At 44.8% G+C, this 16,462-nt stretch overlaps 1 protein-coding gene across 2 annotated transcripts in view; it reads right to left on the bottom strand.

Moving 5' to 3' along the window:
• The window catches only part of Dock2 (dedicator of cytokinesis 2), a 414,772-nt gene that overhangs the window by 204,798 nt on the left and 193,512 nt on the right, over positions 1–16,462 (bottom strand). The window lies entirely within an intron of this gene.

Below are 16,462 nucleotides of genomic sequence, written 5' to 3'. Positions count from 1 at the left end.
GACTGGAACTCAAGTGACTTTCTGGGGCCATCTAATGATTTAACAATCATATGCCTCTGTATGGCAAGTGGGATATAAATGCGAGGGGCTTTAACTTAGGGATCCCGCCATTCATTCATTCACCTGTAACATGAAGGGCCACAGGACTCAGCAGCCTGTATGGCAGCATATATTCTCAAGCAGCACTGAAAAGGCTGAGCTGCCATCTTTTCTCTTCCATGCATCCTTGTGACAGCAGTGTAGATAGACCAGAACATGCCACTCTGCCGTGTCCCTTCCTTGTGACCAGGCTGTGGTCGCCTAATCTAGGAAGACGTGGGACTCAGAATGCAGATGAAAGCCCTTCTTCCACAAGTCCTTAAAAGATCTGGCTCGTTCCATTGAAAAGACCTCCCTCTGCCCACGGATGTCCGGTCAAGCTTACATGTCAAGCAAACTCCTAAAGCAGTGTAATTAAGTAATTGCTACACACTTGGGCTGAGTAGGAAGCAAGGCTCGGGTCCCTTTGTGTTACATTCAGTGCTCGGCCAGCCTGTGATTGAACATTGAACTGACACTACCAGAAACAGGAGCCACACCTAAAAGAACCCCCCTCCCCCGCCGCTGAAGACCTAGTGCCTGAGTGAGCCTCTACTGTGCACGTGGGAGGTGCACACCCCACTGCAAATTGAGACTAATTGAGCAAACCGCCCCAACAATTCCACTTCCCCGTCACAGTGCTGCAAGTGCAAAAGCTATTTCAGGGAGAGCGAGGGAAACTTGGCAAGGAATCTTGGCTTGCACTATTTAAGTCTTGGGATGTCATTCGAGATGTTCTTTCTCTGTTACTAGTGTAATGTTTAAACCCACAAAGTGAGACCAGAATATAGAATGTCAAGTTAGAATCAAGATAAATATACTTGCCATGCTTAAGAAACCACATTTTCAATTAGATATGTTACCACTGGCCAAAAGCCACAGATCTTTCTTTCTGTATGCACACACTCAACTCTCAGTTGGCCCCACCAATGGAAAAACACAGTACAGAGGATAATCCAATAAAGCAAAAATCATTTGGGATCTCTTATGTAATTGTATCTTGTAGTGGTGCTTCCATCTTAATTTGTTTTGCTTACACTAATTTCAAACGAATTTATATTCCACAGCATCAGGATGGAATGAGAATATTGTTGCACTTAGATTTAGAGATCCAGGCAATAGAATAGTCTGTTCCACTAACCTGGAGAAAATGGTGTAATTGGGCCCCCCCCTTTTTTTTGACTGAGGAGAAAAATGGCTACTGCCCCTGTTTTCTAAGCTCTGCGTACCTTCTGACAGGGGGCGGGGGGAGTGGCGGGGGAGCACAAACTATAGAGCTAGCTGCAGCCCTTGCCCTAGTTAGCCTGGAAACATGAGGAGATGCCTGAGGTAGCTCATGTCTTTACACACATATGATGAGTTAGGGACCTTGCATAAACGCTGAACAGAATGAGATGAAAGCAGGATTGGAAAATGTTGACATTCCCAGAAGTCAAACCAACAAAGAGTATGTGATTCTAAACCAAAGCACAACACCACATCCCATTGCTTAGGCCACTAACCTGCACCTGGAGAGGAGGGTCCTTCTGATAATGAAATCCTGAAAATCAGTATGTGGGAAAAGGAGCTGAGAAACGCCAGCCCGCTGAACAGAAAGGCTCATCTCGACATGAAACGAAAACCATTCACATATATACCAAAACTCTATACCCTGCTACTTGTGTTGAGTGCCACCGCTTCTTTGTACAATAGTGTGTCATAGGATAATCTACAGAAATGTTATACTTGAGATTATATGGTTTTATGGAAAGAGATTAATTTAGCAAAGATGACTTTTATGAAATGAAACGGGCTGGTTCATCTGTTTAAATCGCAGGGATTTGATGTGGCTGTTCCCTCTATAGTCAAAGCACTCACTATCCCTGGAACTCAATGCCAAGCTCATCTGTAGAGCGCCTTCTTGAAGACAATGTATCACTGTAAGGTTTTGTAAATTTCTAAACTGTTTTAAATGGGATATTATCTTTTGCAATAAACTTAAGTATTTTTCTTAGGTCTGAAGATTCTGGTTATTAGTTTGGGTTAAATTGAGTTGTGAAATTTTAACTCAAACAAACAAAAAAGCCTTAACAACCCTAAAGGCAAAGATGGTTATGAAGCTTAACATTTTTTGTTTATAAACAAAGAACCAGAAGTGCCTGACAGCAATTGCAGGAGCCTTGTGTCCTGACCATTAGGGAGGCGACTTGAACCGAGGAGACATCCCCAGCTGCATTCAAAGGGGGCACATATCTCATTCATGCTTTATCTTTATGCACAGACACTGACTCTAGCTTGGCTAATATTTCTCTTCAATTATTTTCTGATGAACAGTTTTCCTTAAAAGACACCTTTGAGGGAAAAAAAAGACATTTTTGGATCATCAATACTGAGAAAATTATCACATACCAAAACTCAAACATGAAATAGTAGTTTGATTAAATTCAAACGAGCTCCTGCTTTTGAAGGTTGAGGGATCTAAGCATGAGACCAGCCCATTTGTAGAAGAGAGAGTCTCAAGTATTCAATGTGTTCTAATGTTACATTAACACCAAACCCATGTTATCCTGGACTAATCACACAGAGAGAGGATAGGAAGGAAAGAACTTTCTTAGCATGTGAGTCAGCATTTGCGCTGCTGTGCCACTGGAGACTTCTTTCTATCTGGAGGAGGAGCCTCCCACTCGGGATAATACTGACTTAGAGGGAACAAAAGCAAAGCAACACTCTGGATGTGGACTCAGAAGACTTAGGTTTGACAACACTCTTTTCCCCAAGTGACCTTGACAACTGAGCTTCTGGTTCTGCATCTTATGAACCAGAACTCCTGTCTTTAGAGGACACCCTGGCAATTAAGCAAAGGAAACTCCAAACACAGTTAGGGCACACAGCAGGTGCCCAGTAAACACACATCTATTCATTTGCTCATTGAAGTAAATTGGGAGGAAGAAGGGCAGGGGCTTCCGTGAGGGGGCAGTTGGTACCAGATACGGGTTTAAGAGCCTCTCAGGGCAAGGAGCCAACTCATTCTGACTTAACAAAACCATAGCAAGTGGGGGCAATGCATGTTAGAAATTGCGTTTGATGGCTCAGAAGAACATATGAGCCAATAGTACCTAGCACAGCATTCTGCGAAAAAAAAAAAAAAAAAGTGTTAGACCATGGCATCCAATTCCCAAATGTGGGAAAGTCTTGGAGGACCAGGCCTTTCCATATACAGCATGAGGCATTGAAGGATTACTAGATGATTTGCCCAAGGCTGCTAAACTGAGGAGATGAGCCCTGGGGGCACAAACGCCAGTGTCAGTGTGTGGCATACATGCCCATGCCAACCAACACTCAAGTTAGACCCGAAGCCCATTCTTACCCTTGTCAGCTGAGCAGAGTATCCAGCACGGTCTTCACTTGTCAAGGATCTAATTTTAGGTCACTGTCGGCAACCTTTTGGGTGCTAAAAATATATGTTTTTAAGTTCCAAACCACAATGATGTTTTATGAATGTTACTCCAATCAAACAAGAAGGGCCAGGGCACACATCCAAATTCAGTGCTGACTGCTTGCTATGATCCTTGTTTGGCCAACTTAATCATCAAAATCACACCTTTGAGTCCATCCATCTCAATTTCTTCCCATCTCCCTTAAACCAAGTGACAGCCCAAAATGCCCAGTGACTGGTGTAGGAGGTCCTTCTGTCCATGTGATGCTACCCCTAAACCCAAAGTTGTACAAGTTCATAATTTCTTCCTGCCTTCTTTGGAGCCCTCAGCTCACAAAAAGCAAAAACGCACCTTCAGACACCACACAGCTTGTTCTCCCTCCAGGCCAGACAGCTGCCCCATGGCATTAACTCTCAACCCTTGATTTTCCCCTGCCCGCCGGATGAATGCTCACAAGGGATGGCACAGTGCGGGTACCCAGCCTCAGTATCTGTACCTGTGGAGTGGGAGGCTTTTGCAAGCAACACTGCCCAAGGCCTTCAACTCTTCTATGGTCGGCCTGGCTTCCAGAACTTAGGTGCATCAGGACACAACTGTCCTCACCCTGCACCTTTATTGACAGCCCCCACTTAACCTTGTTTCGGAATAAATTGCCAACATAATTAAATCCCAACGCATTCTGCACATTTTACCAAGATACTGCCCAACTGTATGAGAGAGAAAATGAGTTTTGAAATTAAAGCAGATTGTTAACTATTTCTGCTGTAATGTTTCTATTAAAATGCCAGCATTTATTACATGTGACCTAGTCCATTTCAGACACAATGCAATTTAAAACAGACAGGGGCTGTCTACTCGAGGAGCATTTTAGAAGAAGCATTTTGCCTTGGCTTCAACCATGATTAAAGTGGAAAAGACAATAACATCACACCAAAGGATTATTGGCTCTCAAACAAATAAAAGCTTTATTATCATGAAAGGCTTTCAAAAAATTCTCAGAATCTATAAGTATATTAAATCTCATTCAAATGAAACCCATTATTTTCTTCCCGACAGAACCTGAGTATACATTTTGTAGACCATTAGGTAGCCCAGTGACCTCTACTGAGCACACCAGCCTGGTTGCCCAGGTAGCACACTCAATATTATGATACCTGGTTATGCTAAAAGTAAAAGTAAAAAAAGCAGCTTCTGAGTGTACCAAACCAAAGCAACTGATGTATTTTAATTGCTGGATTCCAGAGTAGTTCCCACAGCCTCATCATGGAGCACAGTAAATAACTGAACCCCACCCCAACCCAGGCAGAAATCAGATACAAATGACAAAGGGGACTTAAGAGTTGCTTGTTATTTTCAGTGGTTTAGGTTTGAGTATTAAAGGGAGCGAAACCAAAATGCAACTGAAAACATCAACATCTATAAATCCAGACTGCTGGCCTGACTTCAATTTTTCAGGGATAGATCTTATCCCTCCTCTACTAAGAGGTACCTCGGGGTCTGAAGAAACACAGATGAACCTTAGTCCATCATCAGTGCACAGTTTCCAAGCCTCTTCTGTGTCCTGACCGCTACCAAGGACATTGAGAACCTGCACATGAAGCCCTGATCTCACCAGGTATATGGTTTAACAAGGGCTGCCCTACAGCAAGCAGAGGTCCTTTCTGGATTTGCTCAGCCTGGATGTCACACCACTCTCCTTTGACTAAAGCTGAGGATATAAATACTCCTGGGACTCTGTCCATCATCTTGCCCTTACCCCAACTGTGTGGCTCCTTGGAGGAACCTTTTGAGACAGATGGTTGGCCAAGCCATCCCCTGATTCTTATGTCTCTAAGTGCACCCACCACTACGCCAGAGCACAGAGACTCTCTTCCACATTAAACAAGGCTCATAACTGAACTCCGAATTAATGTTTATCTCCTAACTTCTTGCTACTTCACTTCCCCATTCCTATCTCACTGCCACTCTCAGATGTCAGAGGGTGTTAAATACCTGGGGCTGCCTCTTCTCTTCTCTGCCTGGAACACCCATCACCCATCTATCACAGGGAATAATGTGCACTTCGAGGGAGGATAATAGATGGGGTTCGCACTATCATATTAATAGTGACGATAAGTAGCAGATGCCTGAAATCTCAGCACTTCTGAGGCTGAGGCAGGAAGTCAATAAGTTCAAGGTCAGTCTGGGATACATAGTAAGACTCCATGCCAAAGCAAATCAAATCAAAATCAACCACCAACAACCCAATCACACTGAGCTCTCTGTTTCCTTGAAGTGACCGTGGGTGACTGCCAGGGCTTCACCAACCTTGTCACATTCACTCCTCAAACATGTCCCATCAGGTATTGATGATGGACAATTGCCACTTCTAAGTAGCACAAGTGGCGGTTTGAAGACAGAGGGATGATTTGTCAAAGTCAAGATAGGGGGGTGGTGGCAGGGAGAATAGAGCTCTTTTACAGCCTGCCAAACTTGGGAGCCAGGGCTCTTAAAACACCCAAGACAACAGCAGGGACCAAATTAAACATTGTCTCCCTTCTTACTTTCTCATCCTCTCCCGTCCCTGCTCTAGTATCAGTCACCCCATCCTGAGGGCCCACAGCACTGCGCAGGCTGTCACTTCTGTGTGACATTGGGATTTCTTTCATCAATCTCTCGTGCTCATCTCTACTAGGAAGCAGCGTCCTCGGAGACAGGAGCTGTTCCTCCATCTCTGGGAACCTGCACAGGCTTCCCAAGTCCTGTGAGATGTCATAAATGCTTTGTAAGGTCTGTTGAGTAAATGAAGAGAAAACTAGGAACCCTGAGAGGGAACACTGGGAAAGACAGACTGATGGGGCCAGGGCCTGTCCTGACTGCTGTGCACACCTCCCCAGTCTTTCAAATGAAGTCCTAGGCTATCCTGACTTCAAATGCTATTTAGAAGGCGAGATTATATCCAGGAAAGGGGCTTCAGGAAGCTGGGCTTCCGCAGTAATTCTGGTTTTTAAAGAAATGGTGTTTGAGGTTTTTCTGATCATAAAATGTTATTTCAGGAAATAATGAAATTTTAAAAATTTGCAAATCCTAAGTTCACCTTAAAGAAGACGCAGAACAAGCTCACTCTGGGTTCTGACCTCTGGAGCTACAAGCTCTAGTGAAGATTGGGTTTCTCTCTTGCTGTCCTCAGCCCTCTTGGTGACTTTCCTATTGTCCCTGTGGCCCTTCTTCCAGGTTGAGTCACTGAGTATGATTGGTTGAACATTTGAGAAAACCCTGCCAGATGCCAATTAAAGACTACAGGGCACCCGCAAATGAATTTGGCAATAAGTCTAGAAAGATGGTTTCTGACTTTGAAGGACCACTTGATGGAATTAATTCCTTCAGCTAACTCAAGAAAAGCAGGGTCCTTAGAGGGCCAATGGGGAACCGAGGCTCACACCTCTTTCATTACAGTGTTCCAGAGTCTGATCCTCCTCCCTGGGGAATCAGTTCTTAGGTGACTGGGGATATATACCATTAGCAGTTAGTTCTCATGGGACTCTTGAGTAGCTCTCCTGGGAGGACTGCTGTAAAGGCCCAAGTTTGGTGCCACCCAACTCTTGGTGCGGGAGAATTGTCTGTATTCTGTCAATCATGTTTTAAATAAAGGCTGTTTGGCCAGGCAGGAAGTATAGGTGGGAAAACCAGACAGGAAGTAGAAATGATGCAATGAGAACAGGAAAATTCTGGGAAGGAGGAAGTTGATTCCTCCCAGTCCTGCGCAGACCACTGAGGAAGCAGGATGTGACCTGCCAGCTCAAAAAGGTACCAAGCCATATGGCAAAAATAGATCAGAATAATGGGTTAATATAAGCTAGAAGAGCTAATAAGTATCCTGAGCTAATGGGCCAATCGGCTTTATAACTTATAGAGATCTCTGTGTGATTTACTTTGGGGCTAAACTGCTGTGGGGAATTGGGCGGGACAGAAACCCCAACAAGCAGGTCCTCATGTTACAAACTCTCTGTTTTCTGGCTTGGGATATAACCACCCGAGGCATCAGTCCTCACCAGAGCCACCTTTGGGTCTCCACATAATGAGAGAATGGGGATGATGGGCCCCAGAGCCTCCATAACACGGGCCATTTCAACTTTTTTTTTTTATTTTATAACTAGTCTGCTTTGGGTACTTTGTTATAGTAATGCAAAACTGACATACACATCCTATCTTACATGCCCACTAATATCCCAGCAAAGGGCGTGGAACCCGCTGAGCCTCTCACCATGTCAAGTCAAGAGAAAGGACTTTAGCATGAAAACTAAAGAAGAAAAATAGGACCAGCAAGATCTTGGCTCAGTACTCTAAGACTCTCACTGCAGAGGGCCTGCTGTCTATTAAGGCCATTTCTTTGTAGACAAAGGACATAAGGAGCCTGGTCATTAAATGGGCTCCTCATTCCTTGAGAAAGGAAGAAATCAGTTTTCCATCTGTCAGATCCCTTCAGACTCCACAGCTTGCTCCATGGCCCTTCGAAAGCAATGCTGGCTGAGATGGTGGTCAGCCAAGGCCAAGGGCAGACATTCTGTCCTAAAGCCTGGTCCTGGTGCCGGGAAACAGGACAAGGGATTCTGCGGACTCTTGTTCTTTAAGAACACACTTAAAATCACTTGCCCCAAATCAGATTTGTGTATCTCCACTAACAGAAGCCAAAAGGCACTGGGCTATTTGGAGATAATTCAGTTAAAATTTGATAACATAGTGCATTTCCCAGCATTTGCTGAATGATTCCCAAATTCTCTGGGTGTCTCCCTCTCTGGGAGCTGACAGCGACAGCCCTGGTATGGCCAGTGATGGTCCCACTGGGATATCAATCTTCCCAGGTCTCAAGCTGATCTACTCTGCAGACCCCAAGGCTAATGTCCCCAAGTCAAATGGAAGACACCCCTGGGGAGTAGTTACAGTGTAAGTTTACCAACTAGGGGCACTGCCCCTGCACAGGCTGCTCTGCGGACAGACCAGGGAGGTGGCACAGCAGTGAATACCCTCTGAATTCCCATCTTGGAAGCTCATTTGGGATCACAAGGATGGTTCTGAACATGAACCAGGTTCTTCTCCAATCTGTCATGTAGATAGGAGCAGAACTGTAATATATATATATATATATATGTATATATATATATATATATATATATATATATATATATATATACACTTAAAGGGAAGTCTGGCATGAAACACATTTTTAAAAACAAAACCAAAAAAAAAAAAAAACCTCATCATCCACTTGTCCTTTGAATTGGTTTGCCCTTTCCGTTAATTCATGCCCTATGTTTGGACTGAGCATCTGCTACACTTAAGGTCCTTGACAGTGGGACAGGAATCCCAAAGATACTAGGGCACAGTTCCTTCCCCCAGCAATCACAGCCCACTGTGGACTACAGACAGGAAGAAAAGAAAATCCCAGTCCAGTGTGGAAAAAAAAAAAAAACGCCAGCATGGAAATAACATAATTGCAACAACTGCAGGTCACCAAAGTGATGCCTAAGAAACGGAAGAACACAAGACAGAACAAGGTAGAGTCCTGCACCCACTTGGAGTTCAGTCCACCCAACCAATGGTTTCAGAACATTTTAGAACCAATTCATTTCTATAATGTCAATCCTGATAAAGGACTTCTGTCCTATATGTAGCGGGCTCCTTGAGAGTTGAAAGTGTGTGTGTTTGTGTGTGTGTGTGTGTGTGTGTGTCCAATTATTCCCTGACATGCAGTTATGAGATTCCACATCAGAGCACTATGTTCCCAGCATAGGATACATACCCTTCCCCCACACCACCAGCTTAGACAGCCACCAAGATACCCTGAGCTAATGATGCCATCTTTGAGTTATCAACCTGAGGTCAGGTCTCTTGAAAAATGTTAGTGTTTTTTTTTCTCTCTCTTATAACTTAACTTCCTTTTTTATCTGCCCTTAACAGACACACATCTAAGCATAAAATTCACATGAACACACGTGATGCACACACACATATAGATGTGCCCACATACTGTGCAAACTTTAAGCCAATAAACTCATTTCTTAAACACACGGAGTGATGTGTGTACCATGTAGGCTTTGAGTGCTGGCAGAGCTGACTGTGATGCAGATTCCAACTTCCTTCTTGCTAGACTTGCAGTACTAGGTAGGGTGTTTCCTCTGTAAGAGGGAACATTAGCTTTTCCTAAGACTCTGGACAAAACTGAATTATAACCTCGTGGTGCACAGTCCATTGATTCACACAGTGTTCCATCAGTGTGTATGGTTATTATCACCCACACATGTGTCTCTTGGAGACGTATCCTCCCCCGCCTTCCCATTCCTTTCCAATAAAGTTATTGCTTCCGACCAAGCAGGCAAAGTGGCCAGCAGGAGAACTTAGAGTAGAAAAGGAGCTTTGTGGGTAAAAGAGCAGAAGTTCTACTGGACTGATGGAGGCGGGCAGCACAGATACTGGGTACCCAGAGGGTCCCATGTAACTAGGCCTCCATCCTCAGTGTTGTGGGGTCACAGACACTTCATCATCCAGAAAGTTCTTCAGGGGACCCCTTTGGTTGAAGATTTACTGGAGAGAGGACAAAGGGGAAGCCCTCTGTTCTCTTAGGAAATGTAGCAGGGACAGTAAAGAGAGATGGTGGGACCACCCCAGTTAGGAAACATTTTCAGCTGGGAGGTCTTCAAAGACTGAAGGGCAGCTGGAGGGTGGAGGAGGAACCTCCCCAGCACTTAAGAAATCTCATCAAGCACTCCCCTCTACTGCCAAGGTCGCTGGTCCCACAACCCCCATCCAAGTAAACACATTAAACATTCAAATTAACAAAGGGATTTTTTTTTCTACTTTTAGTGCTGAGATTTAAGTATCAAAATTGAGGAGACTGTCATCCAAATCTACCACAAATTCTATGCCTTTCTGAGGTTTTCTGAATGGCCATCCCATGGGCTGTCACGTTAGTTCCCACAGTCGAGGCAAGGGGCAGCTGAGAGGTCAATACGCTCATTAGCCTAACGTGTACCTTTAGATGCCAATGGGGTCAGTATCCAACACATAGCTTAAGAGCAGGGATTCTAAAACAGCCGCCCCCAGTTACAGACTTTAGTCCCTCCACTGTGGCGAGCAGTGTGCTCACAGGCAAGACCGGCAACCTTCCCGTGCCTCAACTGTCGACTGTGTGACAGAGTACCCGAGGCCAGACGAGTGAGGTAAAAGATGTTTACTTGCCTCAGATATCTACCTGATGAACAACAAAGCTTGGTGAGCGCTGTAATTTAACAAGGGGCTGTGCTGCTGAGTGGAGGCCTAGGTGGGCTTCACAGGTATGCTCTCCATGGACGATAGCGGGGAGCAGGAAGGGTATGTCACCAAAGGTCTTGCCTTGGCTCTGAGAAGGCCACCTGGAGTCCCCGGCTCATCCTCTGATGCCAGCGTCCCACTCAGCCCCACAAGAATGAACAGAATGTGAAGCCAGAATTCAGAATCTGGCGACACGACACAGGTTTCCCGGGCTCCTGTTCGTTAGGTGGGGCAGTAGAGTGGGGGTGCCTTCCGGATTTCCCCCTTGGTTCCTTTTTAACGAAGTGCTCTGAATGCCAACTGCACTTACCTTTATTTAATCACTCCATAGACTCCTCTGTGAAAAGCGGGGTAATTAGGCTCAAAATATATCACCCAGAGGCTCGTTTTAACTACTTGAAATAAAAGCTAGATCCCAGTTTCAACAAAATTACCAGATTGCTTTCCTTCGGAGCCCTCCTGGCAGTGGGTATGTTCTCTGCTTGATTCTTGCTATGAGGTGATGGTCCCCAGCCTGGGAGAGGTAGGGGGAGGGACCAGCCCCGTCTGGGGCACACAGGCCTGGAAGTTTGCCTTGCTCTGCAGCCTTCAGGCGGGATAATGTCTCCGGAGGAAACTCAGGGGACACTGTCCACACCCCATCTCACGGCCTCTAGCTGTGTTACTTTAGCTGTGATATTTCCACCCTCGGACTCATGCAATCACAGGATCTAGTCTAGCGATAGACAGAGCAGTAATTCCCTGTAACCTCAGAACTCAGGACAGGAGTCACACACCACAGGGCCAAACTTTCTTGTATGTGCTAACATCTATGAAGGTGACGCTTGATGTCACAATATGGACGGCAGTATTTTCCCCATCTTATGGACACAGAAAATCAAAGGGCACCTTATATATCAGATACAAACGTGGCACATTTCACATAGGAGCGGTTGGTTGCCAGGTGAAATGTGGGTTCTTCAAGACTATGTGTCTTCTTTGCCACTTGTCTGCTCCCACATCAGCCTTTGTAAAGAAAACAAGGAGGTACCGAAGAGAATATATTGGCTGTATAAACACTTTAGACTAGGCCAAAACAGAAACACCAATAGTTGTGGTCAATGTGTAATATGTACAAATACCTTCTCTGTACCACTGTTCACCAATCTGAAGCTATGACAGACACCACTAATCAATTCAGTTCTTCACATTGAGCCAGCATGGAGCTCCTTCAGTCATTTTCAAGACAGTATTTCAGGTAGACATCACCAAACAACAAGAGTAGGCACGGGCATCCTAGCCTATCTTATGACCCAGACTCTGAAGCTAGGGAATCAACAGAAACCAAGATTTAAATGTGTTTAAATGCTACCACGCTTTGCAACTCTCTGTGGACAGATTGTAGAGCCCTTCTCCTGTGCCCCTTACTCAGATGCCCCGTCTACCAAAGCAAGCCACGGCTCTCACCACCAAAGTCAACTTTCTCCTCGGTGATTTGTGTGAAGGATCTATTCTCTGGCAGCTTAAAATCTGGCAAAGAGAAATCAGGCCTTCAGAGTCCTTGACTTTGATTTTTATAGACTTTCCTTTGTCATCGCCAACAATCCATTGTTCCAGCAGGTGATTTACAGAAAATTAGGAGTAGCCATTGCCAGCAGTTGATAATTACAACTGATAATGTGCTGAGCCCAAGAAGCCACTATCCAACCCATGGAAAGAGGCAGGCTGCAGTTGCCACAGGCCCCCTGACAAGGTCTTGTGTGGGATTTTGGAAGCGCTATGCATGAATGGCGTGTGTCAAAAATATTGATTGTTTAATATTCCCAAGCAATGGAAACTAACCAATAAAAATCATGTCTGGAAAATTTAAAATGATGGGTGGAATGGGACTATTTCCTCCTTGTCAAATCTCAATTTGAAATTAAATTGGGGCCTTGGGCACTAAGTCAGGCCATGACCCCTGAGTAATTACTTTCCAACATCATTTTCTTTACTTTGAAGGAGATCTTTCTATTCTTGAAATTTCTAGAAAGGCCCCTTCTGTGAAAATGAAGCTGTCATAAGAAAACTCCTTTTGGGATTTTCTTCCACTCCTTATTTCCCCCCAATTTATTTCTCTCCTCATTGTAGTTATAACAGCAAACAAGTCACCAGGACTAAAGACTCGTTTGTAACAGCAGCTCCACAACACTCCGGGACCAGTCCGAGGGACAAAGAAATTGGGAACAGGCCAACCTTTTATCACCCTCTCACTCGCTGAAAGGGGGGCACCTGTTACTGAGAAAGCACACTTGCTGAAGAAGAAAAGACAGTCTGGTGGAAAGTCAGGGGTCTCGCTTCCCCAGCCTTTCCGGGGAATGTTTTATTCATTCATTGGTTCCTTTATTTGCTGACTAAGTGTGTACTCAGTCCCCTCTCTTCACAAGGCATTCTGCTAAGGATAAAAGGACAAGTGGAACTCAGTCCCTTCCCTCAGGGCTCTTAGAATGTAGGAGAGAAACAATAGAAATTCGGCTGAGCCGATAGATAGCCCTGTCAGACACTGGGGCTCTGAGACTGGAATAGCAATAGGGTAAGTTACAGATTGCTCCAGCCCCAGAAGGGAAGGGAAAAATCTGAGCTCCCAAATATATGGATGGAGAAAATGGGGGACAGTGATATTGGAATATTGGGCAGATGTCCTATAGGATGAGATTTTTTTCTAGAGGACACAGACTACGCACCACTCACGTCTGAACCTCTTCTAAGGTTAGTACAAGTTCTCACAAAATGTTGAAGAAATGCACGTGTATTCTGTGCAGATAGCACACACACACCTGGGTCTCATACAGATGGGGAATCAGTTTTCACAGCAACTGCATTTAGAAGACAGATTACCCATTGGATATACAGGCACAACCTCTCAAACATCACATGGCAAAGAAAAGAGAGGAGCTAAAGCCAGCCCGCCAACAAAAATGACTCAAAAAAGCGCATGGAGGTCAGATAAGATGAAAAGGTCTCTGTAAACCTGTTCTAAGTCCTTCAGAATTGATAGGGTGTGTAGTTTTTGTCAATGCAAGAATGTGGGGACCAGACCTGTCAGTCACAGTTTATAGAATATAGCATGGCACAGCCACTCTGGGGCATGGTTGGGTGTTTCCTAGAAAGAAACTCATTGCCTCAGCGATTCCACTACTAGATTTCTTCTCAAGAGAAATTAAAATATGCTCACACTAAAACTATAAGCAAACACCATAGCTCATAACTTATCAGCCAAAAGTTGAAGACAATCTAAAACCCAGCAACTAGAACATGAATAAGAAAACATCATGTTCATACAATGTAATACTATCCAGCAATAAAAAGGGACAAAGCATGACATGTCCCCAAATACGGATGAATTGCAGAACAAGGTAAGAAGCCAGGCATGAGAATTCAAACTTGTATGATTTTACCTTATGAAGTCCTCCAAAGAGGCAAATGATCAAAAAGCCAGAAATATCAGCAGTTGCTTAGGAATGGGGGGGCGGTGTAGGGGTGAAGGGTGGAGGATGTGATCCAGACTGAGTTACTCTGATTGTTATACAACTCAACAAAAGTGCTAGAACTCACGAAAACTAACACATTTGGTGGTTACATTCTAAAGTATGTTCTAAAGTGCTAGACCTCCAAAGTTAGGCCAGAGGTTACCAGGCTGAGAAGGCACAAGAAGATGTGGTAGACACAAGGCCAGATGCACAGGCTATGCAGAAAGCGAGAGTGTCAGGTACGTGCAGGCAACACCCAGACATCTACCTTTCTAGACATTCAGACAGAAAGTCAAATGAGAGGCTGAAAGAAAGAGTGGTCGAGGCCACAGTGGAATCCAGAAGGCGAGAATGATCTGAACGTATTTATGAGCTGCATCATAGGCAGTGGGGAAACCACAGGGCATTCAAGAGGAGGGGTGTGTCCTGACAAAGACATGACAAACTACCAGACAGTGAGAGGAATGTGTATTGGAAAAGCCAGTCATTATAGTAAAGCATCAAAAAAACACACCCATAATCTAGACAGTAGTGAACTAAGTCCACTCTGCCATCACTTGCTGGAGCTGATAATGCAGAGGGACAGAGGCTCATCGGACCACATAGAAAGGAAAATAACAAAAGACACCACTTACTTAGCGTTTCCTATGGTTCAGACCCTGTTCTGAAGAACTGGTGCTCTAGAAAGGCAGGGAGTTAAGAGGCCACTATCCACAGAATGAGCCAAATGGATTGATGATCACCTTCAGGTTCATTCCAAAGAAAAGGAATAAAGATTAGGAGAGTCATAAAATGCTTATCTAAGGTGCGCTCAGGGAATCACACATAGGAGGCTTCTAACTCAGAAAGAAACGGTGGTACTTCAGCACTGGAAGGATGGTAAGTAAGAAAAATGGCTGACCATTGACGAGGCTGTGCAGCACAGGGGAGCAGGAACTCCTGGCACTGCAGCATTCTGTGGGCGCCACCAAATCTTCAGTGTTCATCTATCTGTCTGTCTCTGTCTCTGTCTCTCTTTCCTCTCTCTCTCTCTCTCTCCTCTCTCTCTCTCTCTCTCTCTCTCTCTCTCTCTCTCTCTCTCTCTCTCTCTTTCTCTCTCTCTCTCTCTCGTCTGTTTGCCTGTCTGTCTGTCTGTCTATCTATTGATCAGCTTTGCATGCTGGGGCATGGAGTCCTGGTCCTCACGCATATGAAGCTCTCTTCTAGCCCAGCCTTGCTTCTTTGTATATATATAACACACAGTCAATGATCAGGCATAGGGAGTAAATAAGCAGTAGACAGAACCAAAATCATAAAGGATTGTGGCACTTGGGCTCCTTTTAGGAACCAGTCTCCCCAGCCACCATTAGAACAATATTTGGTAACTTGGGCCTTGTCTCTGTGAAGCTGCTGCCACTGGCTATCCCCACCCTGGCTCTGTCCACACCACAGTAAAACAGAGATGCCACTCTGGGTTTGGAAAGCTGGAACCAGTTATCAGGGGATCATAATCAGTACTTAAATGTTAGGGAATTTTACACACAGTATTTCTTAATTAAAAATTTTCGAACATGCTTTTCCCTCTTCCAACCTTTCCTAGATCCTCCCTACCTCCCAACTTCTTGTTTTCTCTCTCTGTCTCAAAAACTAAAGATCAAAACAGACCAAAAAACCAATAAGCCAAAAATAATGTTAAAACAAAACAAAATGAAACAAACCCCCACCATCAAAACAACCCATGGAGTTTGTTTGGTGTTGGCCGACAAAGTGGATGATGTGCAGAATGAGACTTCAAAGTCCTGAGTCCTAATTGGGATATCGTCATCAAACCCCTCCCCTCAGGGCTCAGGGATCTCTGCGGGAGGGGAGGCAGAAAGAGTGGTAAGAGCCAGAGACAATGGGTGACAACCAAGGAAACAGTCTCTTCTGGACACAACATGACCCACGCTTATACGGCCTCACCTCAGAGACAGTGACGGCACAGGTTCAAGCCAGCCAAACCCCACACCTGAAAGGGACAAGTAGACACAAAGTCCCACCCCAGCCAGGAAACTATGTGCAGCTGCTAGCTGCCAGGAAAGGGAAAATCAGTTTCCTCCTATGGGAAGTCACTGGCTATAGCAACCACACACCAAGGCAGGCTCCATTGCCAGGAGTAGCTAAGCCATCACAAAGCATACAGGGTGATCTTTATCTCAGGGAAGAGGGAATTCT

Source organism: Arvicola amphibius, chromosome 4 (genome assembly GCF_903992535.2).
Source record: "Arvicola amphibius chromosome 4, mArvAmp1.2, whole genome shotgun sequence".
NCBI classification, from domain to species: Eukaryota; Metazoa; Chordata; class Mammalia; order Rodentia; family Cricetidae; genus Arvicola; species Arvicola amphibius.
Note: the sequence above shows the minus strand (reverse complement) of the source record. Positions and strands in the feature narration are given on the sequence as shown.